Source organism: Sturnus vulgaris, chromosome 5 (genome assembly GCF_052056855.1).
Source record: "Sturnus vulgaris isolate bStuVul1 chromosome 5, bStuVul1.hap1, whole genome shotgun sequence".
Classification (NCBI taxonomy): domain Eukaryota; kingdom Metazoa; phylum Chordata; class Aves; order Passeriformes; family Sturnidae; genus Sturnus; species Sturnus vulgaris.
Window position 1 is genome coordinate 63435056 of NC_142247.1, and position 20436 is coordinate 63455491.

Below are 20436 nucleotides of genomic sequence, written 5' to 3' on the forward strand. Positions count from 1 at the left end.
AACATCTGTCTGAACACAGCAGTGCCTCCCATTTTGGTTTTGTTCTGTGGGATTAAACCCCATCTAATCTCTTTAAGTGACCCTGACTCAGGTTCCAGCTATACTGCTTTACAAATCCAGAGAGAGAGAGAAGGAAAAAAAAGGCAAGAAAGAGAAGGCAGCGCCTTATCCCACCTTTCCATGGCTCTCAGCCCGTCTGTCTTCGCATGATCTGCAAACCACCTGTACTGGATCCAGCCCATTCTGGGGACGGAAATTATCTTCCCGGTAGATGTAGTCTCAGCTGCGCTTTGATTTTTCGGCACGAATGTCTAGAATCTTCTGCTGAAGCCAGAACACGGCGACACAAAACTGCAGCTGAGCTCTTTTGTTTTCCCCCTCTGTCTCCAGGCTGAGGCAGCGGCGCTCCCGTTGCCGGCGCTCCCTCCGCCCCCCGGAGCGCTCGGCCCCGCCGGCCCCCGCAGCGCCGCCAGCCCTGCCCGAGCCGCCCCAGAGCCCTCCGGCAAGGGCAGCTCCGGGGGGCGGTCAGGTGATCTCCCGCCTAAAAACCGGCACCATGCTCGGCGATCGAGCGCACGGAGCCGTGGGGGGATTCAAACTGGCCATTTACATTACAAAGCAGGCAGGGAAATAGGGCTCGGAGGAGATCGTCAGGCGTCCTTCTGCTCTCCAGCTCTGCGCTGGCAAGCCACGCAAGAAGGCACAGCGCAGAGATGTGCTATTAAACTTTTCAGTGGCAATAATCACGCATAGTTTGGATACCGTGACGCTCCTAAATATTTAAAATTAGGGGCTTATTCCTAAATAAACACAATATTTTTTTTTAGATGCTATGCTGGTTCTGTATCCCTTTACAGATTCTTCCCAATTGTACATTTTTTACAATACAATCTTTAAATATTTATGCTGAAGCCATATTTAATTTCTCATCAGCAAATGGACCGTACTCAACTAAAAACAATTATTACTTCTTTATTCATTATATTGCAATTCAAAGTATCTTTGGTATAAGGGCCATTATATTTAAAACTGACTCTCTGAATTGTAGGCTATCCAATGGCCCTGCTCCCTGGAATTACCCTGATTAAAGCTACCATACGGTGCAGGGCTTTGGAATTTAGGCTCTAAAAGGCTGAAAGAATTCAGATTCTGTGAGAATCCTAGTTATTGCCAAGTAATATGAAATACCCAAATATTGTTGCAAAAGTCAGAATTACTTGCAAACAATAGGTTACAAGAATATCTTAAAGGAAACAAGACTGTGAGTCTTGACAAAATACTGCATTTTAAAACCCAGTTTCTGTTAAAAATTTTCTATCATGTTTGATGAGACCACAATTTCACCCAAAATATTCCTATGCATTCATTATAAAATGGTAACAAACAGGAAACATCTGCAAAACTAGGCACAAAGGGTAAAGCAGGCATCCACATTTAATCAGTCTTTCTGAGAAACTAAATGTGTAGATGTAATGTATCATCTATTCCAGAAGAAATCTAAAACCATTTTCCTATGATCATATTCTTAAAGACTCAGGTTAAAGCCAGAAAGCCTACTCATCCATCCACCATCCAACACTTCTAATACTTCCCAATGCTTCCAATAATATAACAAATGCCCATTTACTTGTGTTGTATTAACTGCAGATCTGTCCACAGACACCTCAGTTCCTCTGGCACTAGACAGAGAATGCAGATTTCCACCTTTTACTTTCCATACTACCACTCTTATGATGTAAGGTAATTCTTTTGATAAGTACACAAAGTGGCATCCTGGATTTCTTTTAGGATACTGAAGAAAAAGAGTTATATGAGAGATCATGGATTAACTTCACCATATCATTAGGCTATTATATCTACTAGATTGATGATAACATCTCTTTGCTGCTCTGACTTTCAGAGACTTAAGGTTGTTAACTCTGACATATTCTTTCCAGTAATGCTCTAGTAAGAGTGCTTCATATCACGCCTATCATAGCCAGAATTTTTGTCACAGTCCATGACCCTTTGGCAGAAGCCAAGACTAATTCCAAGGGGCTGCCAAAATTCCCATAGCTATTATACACACACACACACACACACATATATGTGAGACATTATTTCAAACCTCTCTTCATGGGGAAAAAAACTGGACTTTTATTTTGCTACATTTCATTTAATTATATATTGAAAGAAAATGTCAAGAAGTGGGACTTGTCATGCCCAGGTAAGCATATCCTTGTAGAAAGATATCTAACAACTATTACACACTTAACACTAGAACATGTCTAAGAGGATGCCAACAATGAAGGCCATAGGAACCAACACAAGACAGGAACAAAGCAACTTCATCTCAGCTGTCTAAGTTTCTGGTTACAGGTGGAATTCTGCAGTTCTTTTGGGCACTCTGTGTAGTCACATATAGTGACTCTATTAATACTTTTTCCTTTCACCCTTCTGAAGCCACAATATTGCAAGCAGAGTAGTGACGTTTACTGGCTGCAATGGGTCAAATAAAAGAGAACAAGCTGAGTAAGTCACCTGGAGAGGCTAGCAGGGCCAGCCAAGCTTCGTCTTCAGAACTCAGAATTGCATTTATATTGGTGCTCCCTAACTTGGATACTGTCAACCTTTTTATTATTGTTATAAAGTGAACATAAAACTTGTTTTTATTAAATATAGGCCTAAACTATCATTGCTGAAAAGGCAAATAGACACAAATTACCCTGCCTGGTACTTCAGAGCAGTTACAATAGTGTGTAAATCATGGGACTGCTCAACAAAATTTCTGATGTAGTGAACTGCTAGAATGCAGTTGTGGCATTCTGCACAGGACTCCCACTGAATGTGATGATAAGCAAGAGGATCACATCTTATGCACACTTATTACAGTCATCAAAATGTTCACTTCAGCAAAGCTGAGTACAGGAGAGCTTTTCAACTATGAAATGCTACGGTCACCCATCTATTGCAAAGTATGGTTTACAACTCTCAAAAGAAAGTAATTTCGTTTCTAAGAAATAGAGCAATGATTTTAGGCTTCCAAAAAAAACCCCTTTTATAATGTCTGGGCTGCCATGCACATTGACAGGAACAAGACATTCAGATTTTACATGTTGATGCTGTAAAAAGTGCAGGTCTAATCCACTGGAAGAAACTGGAGCCTAATCTTCCATCTAAAGGCTGTATGTATACATGCTAGTAGGTATGTAAATAATGTGTACAGACATGTATACATAATTAATAAAACCGTGTAATAAATATGGATGAAAATCTGTCTCAACCATGCAGATAACAATTATATTTTGGAAACTGTGTGCAGTAATATTTATCAAAATAAAAATCAGTACAAACTGATACTTTACTCAAGAAATAAATACAGGTTTTTTAATAATTAAGTTTATCTCCTCTAATCTTTAGAGAGGAGTTTGAGAGTTTCCCAGAAGAATCACTAGTTTTAAATCACACTCTTAAAAATTAGAGCTTTAATTCAAACAACAACACAGACGTAATCAAATTATTGAGGCATGACAAAAATAAATTAATGGTCTACTTTGTGATAGAAACCGGCTCAATATTTGCAATGTTAATTTCAAAAGAGTAAAAAAATGCATATATCTACATAAAATAACAACAAAAATCCCTATTTTAGTTATAATAATATCAGCTTAAGGCTGGATTTATTCCTAAAAGAAGCCATAGAAATAGGCCGCATCTTTTTTTACAGTTCATTTATATGCAAGTCAAAAAGGTATATATTCAATCAGTAAGAAAACAGGTATTTCATGTATTTATGAAGTCTTTTTGAATTTGTGCAGCAAACAGGCACAAGTAGCTTCTTTTTCCATTACTCTTCAGATGTAGAATTTGCAAGTTTATGTTTCAAAATAGTGCTAAAGAATAAAACATCTATTGACTTCAGATCCTTTACATCAATATTATTGATGAATGAAAATAAGTGCATGTAAGTTATGCATGTAATTCATACAATGGGGCAAACCAAAACACAAATGGCATTTGCAGTATTTTAAGTATCTTCCCCCCTTAAAAATAATGTAAATTATAATCAGGAAATTTAACAATTTTGAGGTAGATTTGATTTGGGTTTTGGCTTTACCTACACTCCTTTCTTATCACAGGTTAAGACTGCAGAGAAGAAAGTGAAAGAAGGCTGAGACAGAGATGTGGTCTGAATCCAGTCACATTATAAATAAGCCATTTGATGTGTGGTCTGTGACTTGTGCTGGAGAAAGCCTCTACAGAAGGCCTCTCCATGAAATGGATTAGTCATTATCTTTGACATTAAAACAGACAGAAAGAACTGAGAGGTGATTAGCTACATTAATACAAATATCCTTTGGAATTCATGAACTTTCCTTGTCAAATTATGGGAAGCCACAAGAAGAAATTATGTAAACTTTCCCTTCTTTAAAAAGCAGGTGAATAAGAAAAATAGAAGTAACGAAATTCCTTTGACAGTGAGGAGGAAATTCACTATCAAGTCTGCTGGAATGTCCATGCTTTTTTTCCCTTATGGGTATGTTGCACATTGCACAGGATTGCATCCAGTTTTTTTTTTCGTATTTCCAGTGAGGGAGACTCCACAGCCTCTCTGGGCAATCTGTTCCAGTGTTTGGTCACCTATAGAGTGAAGAAGTTCTTCCTTATGTTCAGGTAGAACTTCCTGTGAATCAGTTTCTGCCCATTGCTCTTTTCCAGTTGCTTGACACCTCTGAAAAGAGCCTGATCCATCCTGTTGACACTTTCCCTTCAGATACAGAAATTCTTAAGGTCCCTTCTCAGTCCTCTCTTCTCAAGACTGAACAGGCCCAGCTCCCTTAGCTTTTACTTTCCTTATAAAAGAGATGCTCCAGTCCCCCAATAATCCTCACAGAACTGCACTGGACCCTCTCCAGGAGCACCAGGTCTCTCTTATACTGACACAGCACACCAGATGCAGCCTCACTAGGGCTCAGTAGAGAGGAAACATTCCCTTGTACAAAATTTGTACAGGGTTCAATTAAATTCCCTAAAATTCAACTTGTGGAGTATTTGGGAGTATTGTGGAGTATTTGTATGTACAGCTTCCAGCAAAACTTTAACAAAACTACTTTGCCAAGCAGTTCTGAGACTTGTGTTTCAGAGAAGACTGAGTGTCTTCATCTAACTGATAAACACAGTAGCCCTAATAACTTTGGCAGAAGCCAGTGGATAGCAATGGGGAAAAAAAAGTCCCATAAAAATGTCTGGTTATTTTTTTTGAGGATATTAATTTAACTTTCTTGGGATAGTTCAACTGTTTCTCCTTGAGCCTGTAATATTGCCTGCTCAGGCTCATGATGAGAAGGAGAAGATAATTATAGTCCTCTTCAGACAGTGTGTTCATTAAGTGTGTTATTTTGGATAAGTAAGTTTTTTAATTGGTTTCCAGTGCCTGCCAATAGGATGGTCTATGGTAGCATGGCAGTGAGGATCTGTGCCCCTACTGCTTTTGCCTGTTGGAATTCAATACAGTTTAATTGAATTACAATAGGGGTAACCACAAGATGTCAATTACTGGTTTATTCACAGTGTTCACTCTTCTTCCAATGGCACTTGATTGACTCACTCAGCACACTTCTCTTATTAGAGGACGTCTTCCCCTCTTCCCAGAGAATAAGTGTTGTACCAAGATGCCACATTCTTTATTAAACAGCACCATAATCACACAATTCTTGTGGTACTGACTACACAAATTAAAGCCCTATCTGGTCTGAGTTTATAGCATGTGCCCTACTTTATTTGAAGCTAGAGTTGTGATGTCTTCCTGTACCTATGACTTGGCCTATGTGTTGGTAGCTTCCCTCTCTGGAACTGGGAAGGTACCATTTTTTGAATTATGAAAAACTATCTTTTGTCCAATATAAAAAAAAATTGTTTGTTCTTTTGAGAAAATAGAATAGTTTGGAAAGAATCTTTCTAGATTTTAAAGGTTTAAGTAATGTTAAAGAATTAAATAAAAATAAATCCTTAACCTATCTTTCTGACTGCTTCCTAGTGCTCTGTCATCCAGTTCAAGACCTTAAACCATGAAGACATCAAATGTTTTTGCTAAAAGTACTTAGTATGTTGCAAAGACAATTACCTAAATCCATGAAAACTGGTCAAAGATTTTGCCAATTGTCCTTTTATGTAAATGATATCTTGATCAAACACAATTTTAAATAAAAATAGTATTTTTGCAAGTTTGTTTTTTCTTTTGTTAAACAGCCAAGCATAATAAGTTTTGTAAAACTTTTTTCACAGAGAGAAATAATTTCCTGATCTGTATATGTCAATTAAAGTGTACATTTGAAAAATCATTGTGATTGTATCAACATTAATATGACATGACGGTGTTTTTACTCAGATTTTATTTCACCATGATTTAAGAAGAGCTAAATTACATTTTAGCAAACATTATTTAATCCTGTGTGCTGCTACTAGTAGGAATGAAACAGAAAGAATAAGAAAATTTAAATTTGTAGGAGGAATGGATCTAATATTACAAAATAACGAGACTCTTGACTGAGCTTTCTCAAACTAGTGTTATTGCAGTGTGCTTCCAAGTTATTACCTTCTAGAGATTATTTGCTCAACTGCATGTTTGCTCAGTCCTTCCTAGTCCCTGTATATGATACAATCCCCTTCTAAACCAGTTCTAAAAATTCCTATTGCAGATTTTGGGTTAAGATAATGCTAATAACAAATTTAAAAAAACATTTTTAAAGCATTAAGTCTACTAATTTAATATATTCCTATTAATTTTAACTATAAAAATGTTATTTATTTAATGTCATATTAAAAGAACTCACAAAAGAAAGCAAAATACATTTTAGCATTCTGCTTGTATGTACTATATTAAGATACCTTGTTTAAAATAAGTAATGTTTTTATGGGGTTGCTAAAATACCTTTGCAAAAGAAAATGGAAGGTCTATGCTTTTTGCACAAATAGTCCAACTCCACAGCTTGGTATTTCCAGAAAGGGAACACATTCACTATTGTAACTCCTAATGATTACTGACCAAAGACTATAATACTCCTCTGAAGGCAACAACATTTTGCTGGGAAGTGGCTGATTTTAAATTTCATATATAATTGGTCTGAGGAAACTCAACATCTGGAAATTATGACATATTTTTCCTTTCCCCCCCTCCTGCTGTGCTGTATGGGAAGAGGAGGTATGTATTTTTCATACAATTGCTCTTCCACTCTGGAATATCAAATGTGGGGAACTCACTGGGGCTTCTGTAGGCTAGGAGTTTAAACGAAAATTCTGGATTTTAACAAAAGATAATAACTAAATTACTCAGAATACATATAAAGGAGTTGTATCTATATATATAAGTATGAGGTATGATAGCTACAATATTAATTATTTTATTTAATGTTTATTATACTTTCAGTATTTTTGCTAGGTGTGATAATATTTTCTCATTAATAAGAATCTGCTATTATTATTCATAGTAGTATCCATCTCTGTATTCATGCAGTGTTTTAAATGTTATGCTTGCACGTTATGTGCATTTTAAAAGTCCAGAGAATTGTATCACTTAATTCCTATATGCACACATAAAACTGATAGTTTTGTATTTAAATCAATTATTGGACAAGAGTGCAAAAGACTTTTCTGGTACCATTTTGATTTTTCTCTTTCTAGATTTTGCTCATATTCATAGTGTACGTAGTAATATTCCATCTAGTCATTAATAGTCAAACACTCACACAGTGGCACATCTGACATAGGCAGCTGAGTTGGGAATTGAAACCATAATAATTAACAGTAGATTTCCTGATCTCACCATGACAAGTAAATGAAACACTCTGTGGTGTGCTTGCCCACTGGAAGAGGGAATTAACTCAGTATGAAAAGCAGAATGGAAGCATATCTCTGATTAGATCTAATGCACAAGGAATGCAACAATGGGAAGCTTGTGTCAGCAGAACACATCAAACTCTTTTCTAAATATTGTGCATGAGTATGCAAAAACATGCACATTCCCCATAAGAACCACAGTGAAATGCACAGCATGTACAAAACACGATCCCTACTGCAATAAGTAAATTGATAAATAAGTGGATAAATAAATAAATATAATTGCTGAATGTTCTCACTTACACAAACAATTTAATCCAACATTTACATTTCTTCAGTGATTTTGGCCCCGTTCACTCCAAATTTTCTATTTAAACCACTACTTTCCTTGCTCCTCCGGACCAGGCCGGCGGCTCTGAGCGTTCAGGACCCTGGAGAGCAGCAGCGCCCGAGCCCCGCTGGCAGCGGCTCTCCCGAACCGGCACAGCCCTGCCCCTCGTGTTCCAGCCATTATTATCCTTTCTCCTCATTCCATGTCCCTTGTGACTGCTCCAGATTTCCCTTCTTCTTCCTCAAATTGTCTTTTTCTCTTATGGTGACATTTACTGTTGCAGTAACTTTTTTTCAGAAACAAAATGTTCTCCCTTTCATTCTTCTAAGTGGGGGTTTTTGGTTTTGTTTTTTTGGGGTTTTTCTTAGTTTGTTTGGACTTAGTATTTTGGGAAATTTGATATAATTATTGTATCAAGCATTACAGTTTTGTTGTTTTAATATGTACCTGGCTGGATTCACTGCATTCTTTTATGCATTCTTTTATTGTTAGAAAACTTATTTTATAGATATCCTGAATCAGAAATTACTGTTTGTAGTCATATAAAGTAGTTTAGTACAACCATAACAATACAGTTATAGTTACTAATCTTCTTGCATGTATAAAACACATTTAATATTTCAGATACTCTTCAAAACTTGAAAGAAAACCTAAAATTTAAAATTGTAACTAAGGACTGGATTCTGCAAAAGCTTGCAAGGGTGAATAATCCCAGTCCATTCATTGGCCCTCTTCACCTGCACAAAGCCACATGTTATGTCCTTGCAGATCCATTCCTAAATGATGTCATTAAGCCTCAGAGTTTAATTAACTCTCAGAGAGATGTAAATCAAAAGTGATTCCCAAAAGTCAGTACAGACTGACTGGTGTAAGTCAGTGAATTTTTTTTATTTTGGTTCCCTAAGGAGAATCAGATTTCTGTAATGGCATTATGAGAGCAAGGTGAGAAGGAAGGAGAGGATGTGGGTGTGGCATATACACAAATATACATGCCTTTGTCTGTGTGTCCTTCAGTCTCCCTGAGTATGCTGGAGCACAATGGCCAATTTCAAATGATTTTTGTAATGCAATACTCATCTTCAACCTATCAAGCTTTTAGAATTTTTGTGAAGATACAAAGGGGGAATCAGGAAGGCCTGAATAATGAGCATGTTCTGGAGATCAACCACAAGATTCATAAGAGACCCTTTAAAGAGATCTTTTTGGATTTGGAATTATGGAAGCATTCTTTCTTTCTAAAAGTCATGAGAGTTCAGAAAATATATTTCATGTCTCTCAATATGTGGCTTTGTAGGTTTACTCTGCTATATGGAATTCAGAGTGCATCCTCAGCACTGGCCCCTCCATCAGAATAAGAAATAGCCTCTCTTTCTTCACAATAAACAAAAACACTCATGCACTGTGCTTCGGAAGATTCAGACACACGAAAAAAATCCTCAAAACAAAACAGTCAAACTGCTGACATGCCCTGATGGACTGTTTATCATGGCTCCAAGGCACCATTTACCAAAGATCCACTTTCAGTCAAAGCACTTATCAATAGACAGTAGAAAAATCAGGCGATATAAAGTTGGAGGTCTGAAGGGTAAATGTCACATATTTGCAAAAATAAGGATATGTATCCTTTAGAGAAGAATAAGTTGAAGGTGCCTACAAATGCAGTCACATTCAAACACCATTAATGAATTATGACCCCACTCTGGATCACTCAGAACTCAGTTTGGCTAACATACATGTCATTACATAACCTGGCAACTGAGGATAAAGAAGTGTGTCTGGCAGACAAACTGCACAGGTCTCAGGTGAATTTTAGACACTACAAATCTCATTGCACTGAAGAAGCTCTTTCTTCACCACAAAATCACAGGTCCTACTTCCATATCCAGTGAAAGAGGAAGGCAAAACATCCTCATTGCAAGACAGGAGCTGTTATTATTACTGAGATCCCTTGCCTTCAAATTCTAAAGCAGAGCAAATAATGCCACTCACTCAGTAGGCACTGAGTGAATGTCAAATGGAAGCTAAAACTGGTACAGTATGTTCCTAATAAATAGAGGAAATGTTATGATTTACAGTAATGAGTTGGCATCCCAAGCACACAGCTTACAGTCTCCTTAGCAGGTAGGTAACTGCAACTACTCATCTTCCAGACAGGCCTGTATCCAGTTGTCAGAATCAACACCAAGAGTCTAATCTTACTTCTTCTTCCACTGTATTTTTCTGTAATCTGTGGAACACGTTCACACATGAGGAGAAACCCATTTTTGACATACATGTCAAGATTTCTGATATCACAGTTTGCCTCACTGTTCTCCACTGACAAAAAAATTTTTGTGAACAAAGATTACACATACCAAAATTCAGTGCATATTCATTCAACCCTTCCAGTTTCTTATATAGAATTCAATAAAGTAAGAACTAACTTTTGAGTATTGTCAAAATCTTGTAGGCTAGCAAGCAAAACATACAAACAGAATACTCTATTGCAAATATCTCTAACTTGCTACTCCATCAAAATATGATACAAAAAGATTTTTAATTTCATCGAAATAGCGGAACAGGAGCAACTTATATATGGCAATTCCAAAATGAGAGCTGAAACTTTGACTAGATTATAGATCTTTACTGCTGGTCTCATGTTCCCTAGAGGAGTCATAAGAGGACTTGTTGATTTTTGCCTGCATCTGATTCCAGTGATGGTACAGGCAACAATTTTCATTTGTAGAATATTCAGGGTACTTTTAACTGTGAATAAAGAAGAACAGTTATTCACCAGTACTGGAATGTACTGCAGATGCTACATTGAGCTTTTGGAATTCTTCTTCTGCTATTCAGCTTTTTCACATCATAGCAAAATATTCTATTTTACAGGTAGTCCTAGATAAGGAAGAGTTCCTTAATCAATGCAATGATCTTATTGCCAGTAGCACAGACTATTGAGTGCTATTGGCATTTCATCACAACAGCAAAAACAGATTACTGAAATGGGGAGAACTCACTTCTTTTAAACCAGGCTGCCGTCAGATAAAGTGCATTCTAAATTGAAAACTAGATAATGAATGGCTGGATTGCTTCTGTCTTCTCTTTTAGAAGATAGTGCAGGATGTATCAGGAGGAAATTCCTTCCTACTTAGGGCATAGTTAAAACTGCCATCTATGCATCTCATTTCATGAGATACCTATTCCAGAGGGAAGGAAGAGAACAGTCAGAGATGAGTGATGAGCTGGACCATCACTTGTAGGAGTAGTGACAGAAAGTATCACAAAAAGGCCTTTTTGAAAACTATGGATCTGTACATAGAAAATATGCATGTCTCATGGTTCTGTGGCTAGGATTTTCAAAGAATACCTGTATTCCACTGAGGAGCAATGGAAAATCCATGAGACAAATCATAAGAATAAAGCTCTTCAAGTATATACTAAGAGCAAAAAATCATCCTATAGAATTCTTGCTCACATTCTGGATGAGTTCTTCTCACTTCCTTTCTTTAGAAACTTGCTTTCCTTGAAATCTGATCATCATGCATGCTTCTACTATAAAATGTATTTATATTAATAATTTAATGATAGCTGAGCCGCACAAGGTCATTTGTGTTCTGTGAGCTAGAGGTTATTTTACTAGATTTAAAAATGAAGGAATAAAAGAAGCATGACATGACTCAGTAAAAAGGCTTTTTTACTTTAGGGCCTAAATATTCTAATCAATAACACTGTGGAATCATTGTTCCCTGAGGAAAGAAACAAATTAATAAATAAATTTATTTAATTGGCGTAATAATTCCTTAGACTGTTACAATTTCAAGACAGAGTTTCTTGGCATAATTGGTCTTTCTTGTTTTCATTCCCTGACCTTAATGTCCATCTTTATTCCTTTCTGGAGTATTACCAATAGATTAATAATTTTGAAAGCCAGCCAAGCTAGCAGTGGTGGTGGTAACAGTAGGTTTTGGTATTTCCTTGGAACATTGCATTGTGCATAGTCAAACTGATTTGAGAGATGATAAAATAATGTAATAGTCTGTAGTCTATTGTAGTTTCTGATATCCATACCCTCTCTAAAAGCAAAGGAAAAAAACGGACATACTCCTGTCAGAATACACAAAATAATGTCAGGAAATGTCTCAGGAAATAGTTAAAAGTCTGTGTAAACAACAACAACAACAAAAATCTATCAAGTAAAATGACTGTATCTTTAAATACTCAAATCCCAAAGCAGAACACCTAAGCCCCAACAGTCCAATAACTGAAGTACTGATAGTATAAAAAAGAGGACAGCCCCTCTTCCCATCAAATGAATTCAGATATTGGGATTACAATTACTAATTCGAAAATTAAACATTACAAAATGAAGTAGACATTTGGACCTTGGTTAGGAAATATACAGCAGAACAGACAACAGTATTAGATATGTCAACCCATCACAGCATGCCTGGAAATAACACAGCTGACATAATTACAACAGAAAAACATTGAAGAAATAAAAAACACTCATGTACTTTGGAATTTATGCTTCAGCAAGTATGAGATCGATGGATTATATGGCTTTCGAAGGCTTTCATTTACAGTTAAATCCAAACTGAAACACCAGAGCATTAAAGCCAGAAAAATCCGAAGGTCAGCTTTTTTTTCAATGAACAAAGTATTAAAAGTACTCTCTAAGTGAGCACTTCTTTTGTTATATAAAACCCTGTTCACTGAACCGATTTCCTGTTAGTAGACTGAACCATGGATTAGGTACATTTGATTTGAAGAATGTCACTAATGAAACAAATCATCAGGAAAGGAAAGAGAATTTTAAAGTGTGCTTAGCACACTGCAGGGTCAGAGTGACGTGGTTTTGCAGAGCAGGGTGGAAACTCAATGGGAAGAAATAAAAGAAAAATTTGAGTATATAACAAGGGATTCATGACATGGCTTTAGAAAGCTGAACCTTCTGAAAGAGATACTTGGAACTGAGGTAGATGATGAAATATAAATGTCAGCGACCATTAAAGCTTAATGCAAGTGAAATATTTGTAGTACAAAGTTCTGAAGAAGTGTGGCTGTAGTTGAAGATGTCTGAGTTAATGGATGCTGTATGTTCTTACAATTTGGATCAAACAATTGCTAGTCAGAGTTCCTGCCTTGCATCAATAATGTTATCATTAAAATGGTGTAATTTTAAGCAAGTCATGACTGCAATGCCTCAGTTTACCTGTTTATGAAACCAGAATGGCATTTAACTGTGCTGCAGGGTCTAATTGTGCTCATAAGGTATAGGGGATCATTGTAGGAGACATATGCATTTGAATTTTTTATGAGCATAACCTCTGTATCAACAGTTCTTTATAAAGAATAATCAAAGACATGTAATCTGCAGGATTGGAGGTATAAATATGGTGCTTTTTCCCATTATTCTACAGTAAATTACACATAATTAGAAAAAACAAAACTAAGATAAAATGGGACAACTTTATAATTGTACTGAGAATCCAACACTCATCATCTCACATGTAAAAATCTATAAACTTTTAGGACATTTTTCTAGTATTTGTCTGGAAGATAGTCAAGGTCATGCATCAAAATCTAAAAGTCTATAGTTCATAATAGTGCCACAGACAAAACCTGACTGGATCCTTGTTCCTATGCCAAATGATAACTTTAATTATGACATTTATATTACCATCAAGACAAAACAGTTTAGCAAACTATTTCACTATTTACCATAAAAACTTCAAAACATTGTTAGATATGTCCTTTTCTGGATACTGACAGGCTGAAGAGGCAGCTGCATCCTCAGCACCTTTCTAAATGTCCTTGCCTCCTCAGATAGTGAGAAATTTGCATGTGTGGTGCCTTTGATTTACCAACAGTCCCAATTCATTTCTAGTATCTTTGTTTTTTGTTTTTTTGTCTTTTAGTTTGAGTTACTTTGTGGCGTTTATTTTGTGGGGATTTTTTGGTTGAGTTTTTCTTTGTTTTGTTGCTGTTGCTGTAGGAGGATTCTATGTTTTAGTTAGGCTTTAAATCTTAAGACAATATTCCTGTATGGCAGAAATCAGATATAAATCTGTATCCTCCTACATTAGGAAATTACATTCTCTATTTAAAAAAAGGAAAAAAATTTTGTTAACACACATTTAAGACTCTCCCTAGTATCTCTTACAGAGCATCACTTCAGAAAAATTAAACCTTCTGAAAAGCATAAAATAAAGAGTTACAGTACATGACAGCTCAGTCTAACTCAGTCCAATTTTACCTCTGCAAAAGCCACTGGGAATATCTGTGACAGCCCATCTCCAAAAGCAGTGCATGACAGGGCAGAGTGGTAAAATATAGAGTGAGTTAAAGGGGAAAAAACCAGTGTTTCTGTGAAGTAAGCCAAGTGCTTTTTCCGTGATTCTTTTATATTATCTGTGAAAACAGAATGCAAAATATATATGGCAGGTCATAGATTACCAAGGGCAGAGCTAAGGTTAATTTTATATTTCCTCATTTCCCACAGTTTAAATTTGACAGGTCAAAGCAGTGGTGGTGAGATTGTGAATCAGGCTATCCAGGGAAATTTATAAATGTGTAGGTAACTCATATATTTCAATTAATACATCAGACTACTTTCCATAAACATTAGTTTTGTTTTTCTGAAGATCTGTGGATGCTAAAATATAAAAGCAAACCCATTTTTATACAAGATTTGAAGCTGATTTAGGTGGCTATAGCTATTGCAGAAGTTGAAAGCTGAGTTACTGTTGCAATTAGGCAAGAGGAAGTTGGTTTTTTCCCCACTCCTGACTACATTACTACAGCAGAAGAGTAATCATCGTTCCCATTATTCCTATAATTCCCATCACTGGATGCTGGAGTTACTAAGATACTAAGAGAGATGGATTGCTAGTTTTTCTCAAACCTAAATAGCATCAATCTCTGTATGTTACACTGCTTCTAAGCACAAAAAAAGAAGGCAGATGTTTTACAGATCTCTAGTTTTCAAATAATATGTGCAGGGCCAAAATTTCCTGACCTCAGGCTCCTTACAGGGGGCTCTTAATGACCAGCGTGAAGCCTGGATGGTGAAGGAGTGTGCTGGGTTGCTGATTCTTTGTGAAAGAATGTACCTCATCCCTGAACATGGAAAAATGAACTGCTTATTGTTAACTTAGAACCTGAGCTGGATGTTACGGAGCAGTGAAAAATATAAATGTTACTTGATTTCCCCCCACCCCTTGTGTTCGTGACTGAAATGCTTAATTTCTTTTCACATGATTTTATATGCCTGCCCCTGGCCATCCCCAAATCATTGAACTTACCTTTTAAACTGCAGCTAAAAAAAAAGATCATCAGACATAATATAGACAGAGGTTGGAAAAGAAATTTCTGTAAAAGAATTAAAATAAATGGGCAAAATGTATAGCATTTTAGTAGCAAAAAATTCCAATATTTTATGAGAGCAATCTCAAAATGCTTCATCCTATTAGTTTTTTACATAAAGACAGATAGTGCAGAAGTAGTGTATTCCTGAAAGAAGAGATAAAAACTACAGAAAAATGTATTGGGGGGGACAGATGTGTTCTCACTATCATCAGTTTCTGCTGACATGAAAAAATGGGGTAGATTCAGGAGGAGACAGTTTTTCTAAGAAAACTGTTTTTACCATAATAACAACCAGTTAAGCTTTTGTCTTTTAGAAAGTCAGCTCTGAGTTCACTCCCAGCTTCTGCTGGATTTAGGGATAAGATTATTTGGAATAAATAACATCATGCGAATTGAAATATGGGATCTGGGCTTTAAAACCCATTCAACTCAAGATGGAAAACAGCAAATCATTATGAGCCTTCTGAATTAAAGACGGAATTAGATGTCTATACATACTCATGAGAGCATACTATTGGAAGAAGTACCTAGTCCACAGGAATTTTAGAAGAAGAAATTAAAGTATTTGAGTTTATCTAAAGAGGTCTTCAATCACAGTATTTGGGTTGCTATATTCAGCAAACTGGGAGATGATTTGAAATGGAAATATATATCTTTAGAGTAAAAGGAGTGTGCAGATGGTCTTGGATGACTGAGAAACAAAATAAGTACTAGCACAAAATGAGCACAAACTGTTCATTTTATGAGTTGTCATGGAGAGAATTATGAATGGAAAATATTCTTACACACTAATGAAGGCAGGAGAGCCCTGAAAGCTGCATTAATTATACTGTAACTGCACTACTCTAGTATGGACAATTTGTTGTACAGTATTTCTTACTTCAAGTGCTGAAAAACTACTGTGTTAAGTTTCATGCAAGCACATCAGTTTTCTGAAGAGCAAAACAAAACATTTAGATTTGAAGGAAGAAACTGGCTATATGGAAAAAATTTGCTCAAAAGTGAACATGCCAAATCTGAGAAAAGGTAAGAAAGAAAAGGAGTACATTTAATTTTCATTCCAGGGCAAGAGACTAAAGGACAAACAGAAATCTCTGTGTTTCTTTCTGTAAAGACAGAGGTGGATAGGTGATGAAAAGTAAGTGAACAAACACAAGTATGGATAAGAATGACAACTGATTGTAGTTTGGGATGTTAGGTGAACTAGCAGTTCAGGTATGATATCAGTATATCACTGATTGATGAGGATTCAGTGATTGAATAAGTTGCTAAAGTTATTACAAAGTAAATTTATTCATTTAATAGTTTATCTGGTAGAAAGGAAGATTGTCAAATAATATAGTGTGTCACATTTCCAAATTTATCACTAGAGGACTTGCAGTAGATGACTTGGGAATAGGATTTTCTAATTCCTTCCATAACTAGGAAGGCAAATGCCACAGGAAACCAATCTTTGAAGTGCTCTGTCACCTATGCACTGCAACAAAAAGTGAAAAATTACCTATTTAAGTACTTGAGATACCATTTAAAATCAGGTACCTTCAGGATCCATTAAGATCAGTAGGAACAGATGATGGAAAATTGAATGTAGCAGCTTATATTTGAGACAATGCTAAAGTTAAGGAAAAAAAAAACAAACCCAAACCAACACTGCATTTCAGTCACCAACTGTGAGTACCAAAATCACACTTTTAGTGGTGGTGTGCATCTCAAGATGTTCCTCACCTTCCATCACTGTGCTGGCAGGACAGTAGGTACACAGGAATAAAAGCCTGATTCACATTTAATAGGAAAAACACTTGGGATGCAGCATAATGCTGGTTCCAGGGGCAGTTCTCATATGTAAGATGGTTTGCAGATTTTGAGATAATTCTGTTTAAAGCAAATTCCTTTCAGATTGCCACAGCCTATAGTCATAATTTGATGGATACACAAATAAAAACTCAGCATCTATTTTAATTGATGATACTGCCATCAAGAGTGGTGTAAAAACAGGTGTGTATATTGAGGACATGCAGGTTTTTTTTTAATAGAATCAATTCCATTGAGAGTTTAGGGGTTTCAAAAATAGTATAACATATAATATAGTGTTATTTCTGAATAAGGAATAATGCTTGGTTTTCTTACTCTCCAAGCACCTCCAGAAGCAGCTTATTTCTCTAGATAAACTTGAATCAAGTCATATACCTAATAAAATTAAAATTCATGTCCCATTATTATCTTTCTGCATCATTTTCTTCAGCTATTTTATTCAGTCTGAATAAAATTCAGTATTTGCTTTCTTTCTCACTCTGTATAAGAGAGGTTGTTATTTGCAGTGTCTGCATCAAAAGAGAGATCAGAATTCTCAGATGCATGCATGTGGTATACAGACAATACGGCATGAATTTAATCTCAATATTTGTAAAACCTTTTTTGTTCACTAAAGAAATGGTTTTTTATTTCTTTTGTCAGTCTGTAGTTTTCGTGGCAAGTAGCCAGCCAGTAAATTGCAGTGGTTTTGCTGGTTAAACTCATCAGGAGCAGGTGTTTTATTTATGTTCATATTTGCAATAAGTCCCTGTTTTGTGATACGAAAAAATAAAAAATGTCTTTAGATTCTAGCAAGTGGAAAATGTTTAAAATGATTGTATATTCAAATGCAAAAATATAAGTATTTGTGAGATAACTAAAGGACTGATTTCGAAAGCTCTTGTTTACTATATTTCACACCACAAAATTATTTCTCCTTTTTGTAGTTTCATTTTGGGTTTTTGCATTAATTATTTTTAGGAATTTACACAAAATTTCCAATATTTTTTATAAAGTTCTTTAAAACCTACTTGTTTATATTTAATTACCAGTCTTCATAGGTCTCCTTGGATTTGTGGCTCATTGGAGGAAGGAAGCAGTTGTTTTGGTGTTACATTTGTTTCTTTTTTTTAAAGCTAATAAGTCTATGAATGAGGCTCCCTCACCTACTACCTGATCAAGGTCTCTTCAGCTCTTATATGAGGAGCTCAGCAACAATGCTTCCACCGACCTTAGCTGACACTTTGGGTGCTCAGTTTTGGTTTACAAAAACAAAATTAAGGATTCAATGCCTTTTTGTTTCTTCGTTTGTTTTGGGATTTTTGTTTTGTTTCTTTCTGCAAATGTACCTAGTAATTCATACCATCACATAATGAATAAAGCCCAGAAGAGTTCCATGGCTCCTCACAATATTGCCCCAGACTGGCTCCTATCTGGTCAGAGACCTGCTTGAAAAAAAGTGGAAAAGCAGCTCAGCTTCCACGCCAAGTCTATAAATTTCACAATCTCTTCACATTTGCTGGTCCACATGAGTGACAATGACAGATTATCTAGCATGATTTTAATGTAAGAGTGATAACTGAGAATAAAGAATTGAGATTTAATTTTTGCTCTGATATCTTTGTTAACAAATGTAGAAGTGTCCCCTTTAAGCAAATTTTTCTAGAAAAATAAATGGATGAAGTTTACAAAGACACTGACATTCTTTAAAGAAAAAGCATTACAGTAATAATAGTACATTACAATATGACGACTCTATCCACATTAGTCTTCCAATTTTTTAGGGGACCTGACCTCTATTCATTTATTTTCCTTTACCTACCACCAAAAAAACTAATTCTCACAATGCAAATGAATGCCTAAACCCAATATCCTGCTACTTAAAATTCTGAGGAATATTTCAGGTAGAAACACTTGCATTACAATCTTAGCTTTCATACAGAATGTACTACATGACAGTGGCAAAGTCAAGTAAATTCTGGACATCTGCTTCACTCCTAGCATGAACAGTTCTTACTTTTTGTGATAATTAATCGAGTTATATGTTCCTTCTCATTCATGTAACATCACCACCAAGTCTGAGGTCTCCTCAAAAACAAAGTATTTTTTCTCCAGTGTATTTAACAACAACAAAAAAACCCCAGCCAACCAACCAAAACAAAACAAAACAAAACAAAACAATCTCACTTTTATACATAGTTTTCTAAATGTTATACTTTGGAATAAAAAGCTGCAATATTTAGTGTCAAAAAAGTTGAAAGGAGATATTTCCTTTCCCTCTCTGTTAATTCATCTAAGAGCTTATAGCAAAGATCACATGGAGTTTAATCCCTGAACTGCATTTTTCAGGAAACACTATTATTCAGAAAAAAATCACCAATAGCTAAGCCTATTACTATCACTGCCTTAACATTGCCTTGTGTTATGGATGTGCACATTTAAGTGAAAAAGAAGAAAACAAAAAGATTTTGTGCTCTTACAGTTTTATGCCTATACTTGGAGATTTGTGTATTTTTCTACGTCATAATTTTTAAAAATACGTATTTTAATGCACACCTACAAATTTTAAAAATATTCATTTTAAAAACCAGAAACTCCTAAATTATAGTATGCAGGAAACTGTAAGCGAAAGTAATACCTAACTGCTCTGAATTGCTCTCTTCAATCAAAGATTTGTTTCATTTTGTTCACAAAATCCATTGTTTCTGAGAAGTGTTCTAATTAACAGCTTAGCCACAGTTAGAAAATACTTTCCATGCCAGCTGCTTTTCTCTGGAACAAGACAGATAAGGAAATAAATAGGTTTGCCCTTCCAGAAATGCAGTTAACCCTTTTAAGTCAGCTGATCCATTCCAAAGCAATTTCCTTTTATATAGTTAGTAATTTATCCAACAAAAGAAAAACAAACCAAATTCTCTTGAACATTAATATAGGTTTCCTTCTAGCTACCATTCTAATTAATCACACAATCAATAATGAAATATTTCTAACCATGTTTGTAACAAAATATAGATCTATATACACTACTTCAAAGGGAATATTTATCTGCTCAGTAAAATTTAAAACAGATATGCAAAAAGTCAAGCTAATGGGAACATTTCAAAGCAGTTCTGTTTCCATGTGAGAAGTGTGACTTTGCCTAAACTGCT

The 20436-nt window shown here is 35.7% G+C and overlaps 1 protein-coding gene across 12 annotated transcripts in view; it reads right to left on the reverse strand.

The window, feature by feature from the left end:
• Positions 1–20436, reverse strand: part of MAGI2 (membrane associated guanylate kinase, WW and PDZ domain containing 2) — a 703759-nt gene that overhangs the window by 381157 nt on the left and 302166 nt on the right. Inside the window, exon 1 of one of the 12 annotated variants that reach the window (XM_088165866.1) lies at positions 175–410. The exons of the other annotated variants lie outside the window; for them this stretch is intronic. The gene's annotated coding sequence lies outside the window, so the exon portion shown is untranslated. Of the gene's footprint in view, positions 1–174; positions 411–20436 lie in introns of those variants that run through there. 12 annotated transcript variants of the gene reach the window in all.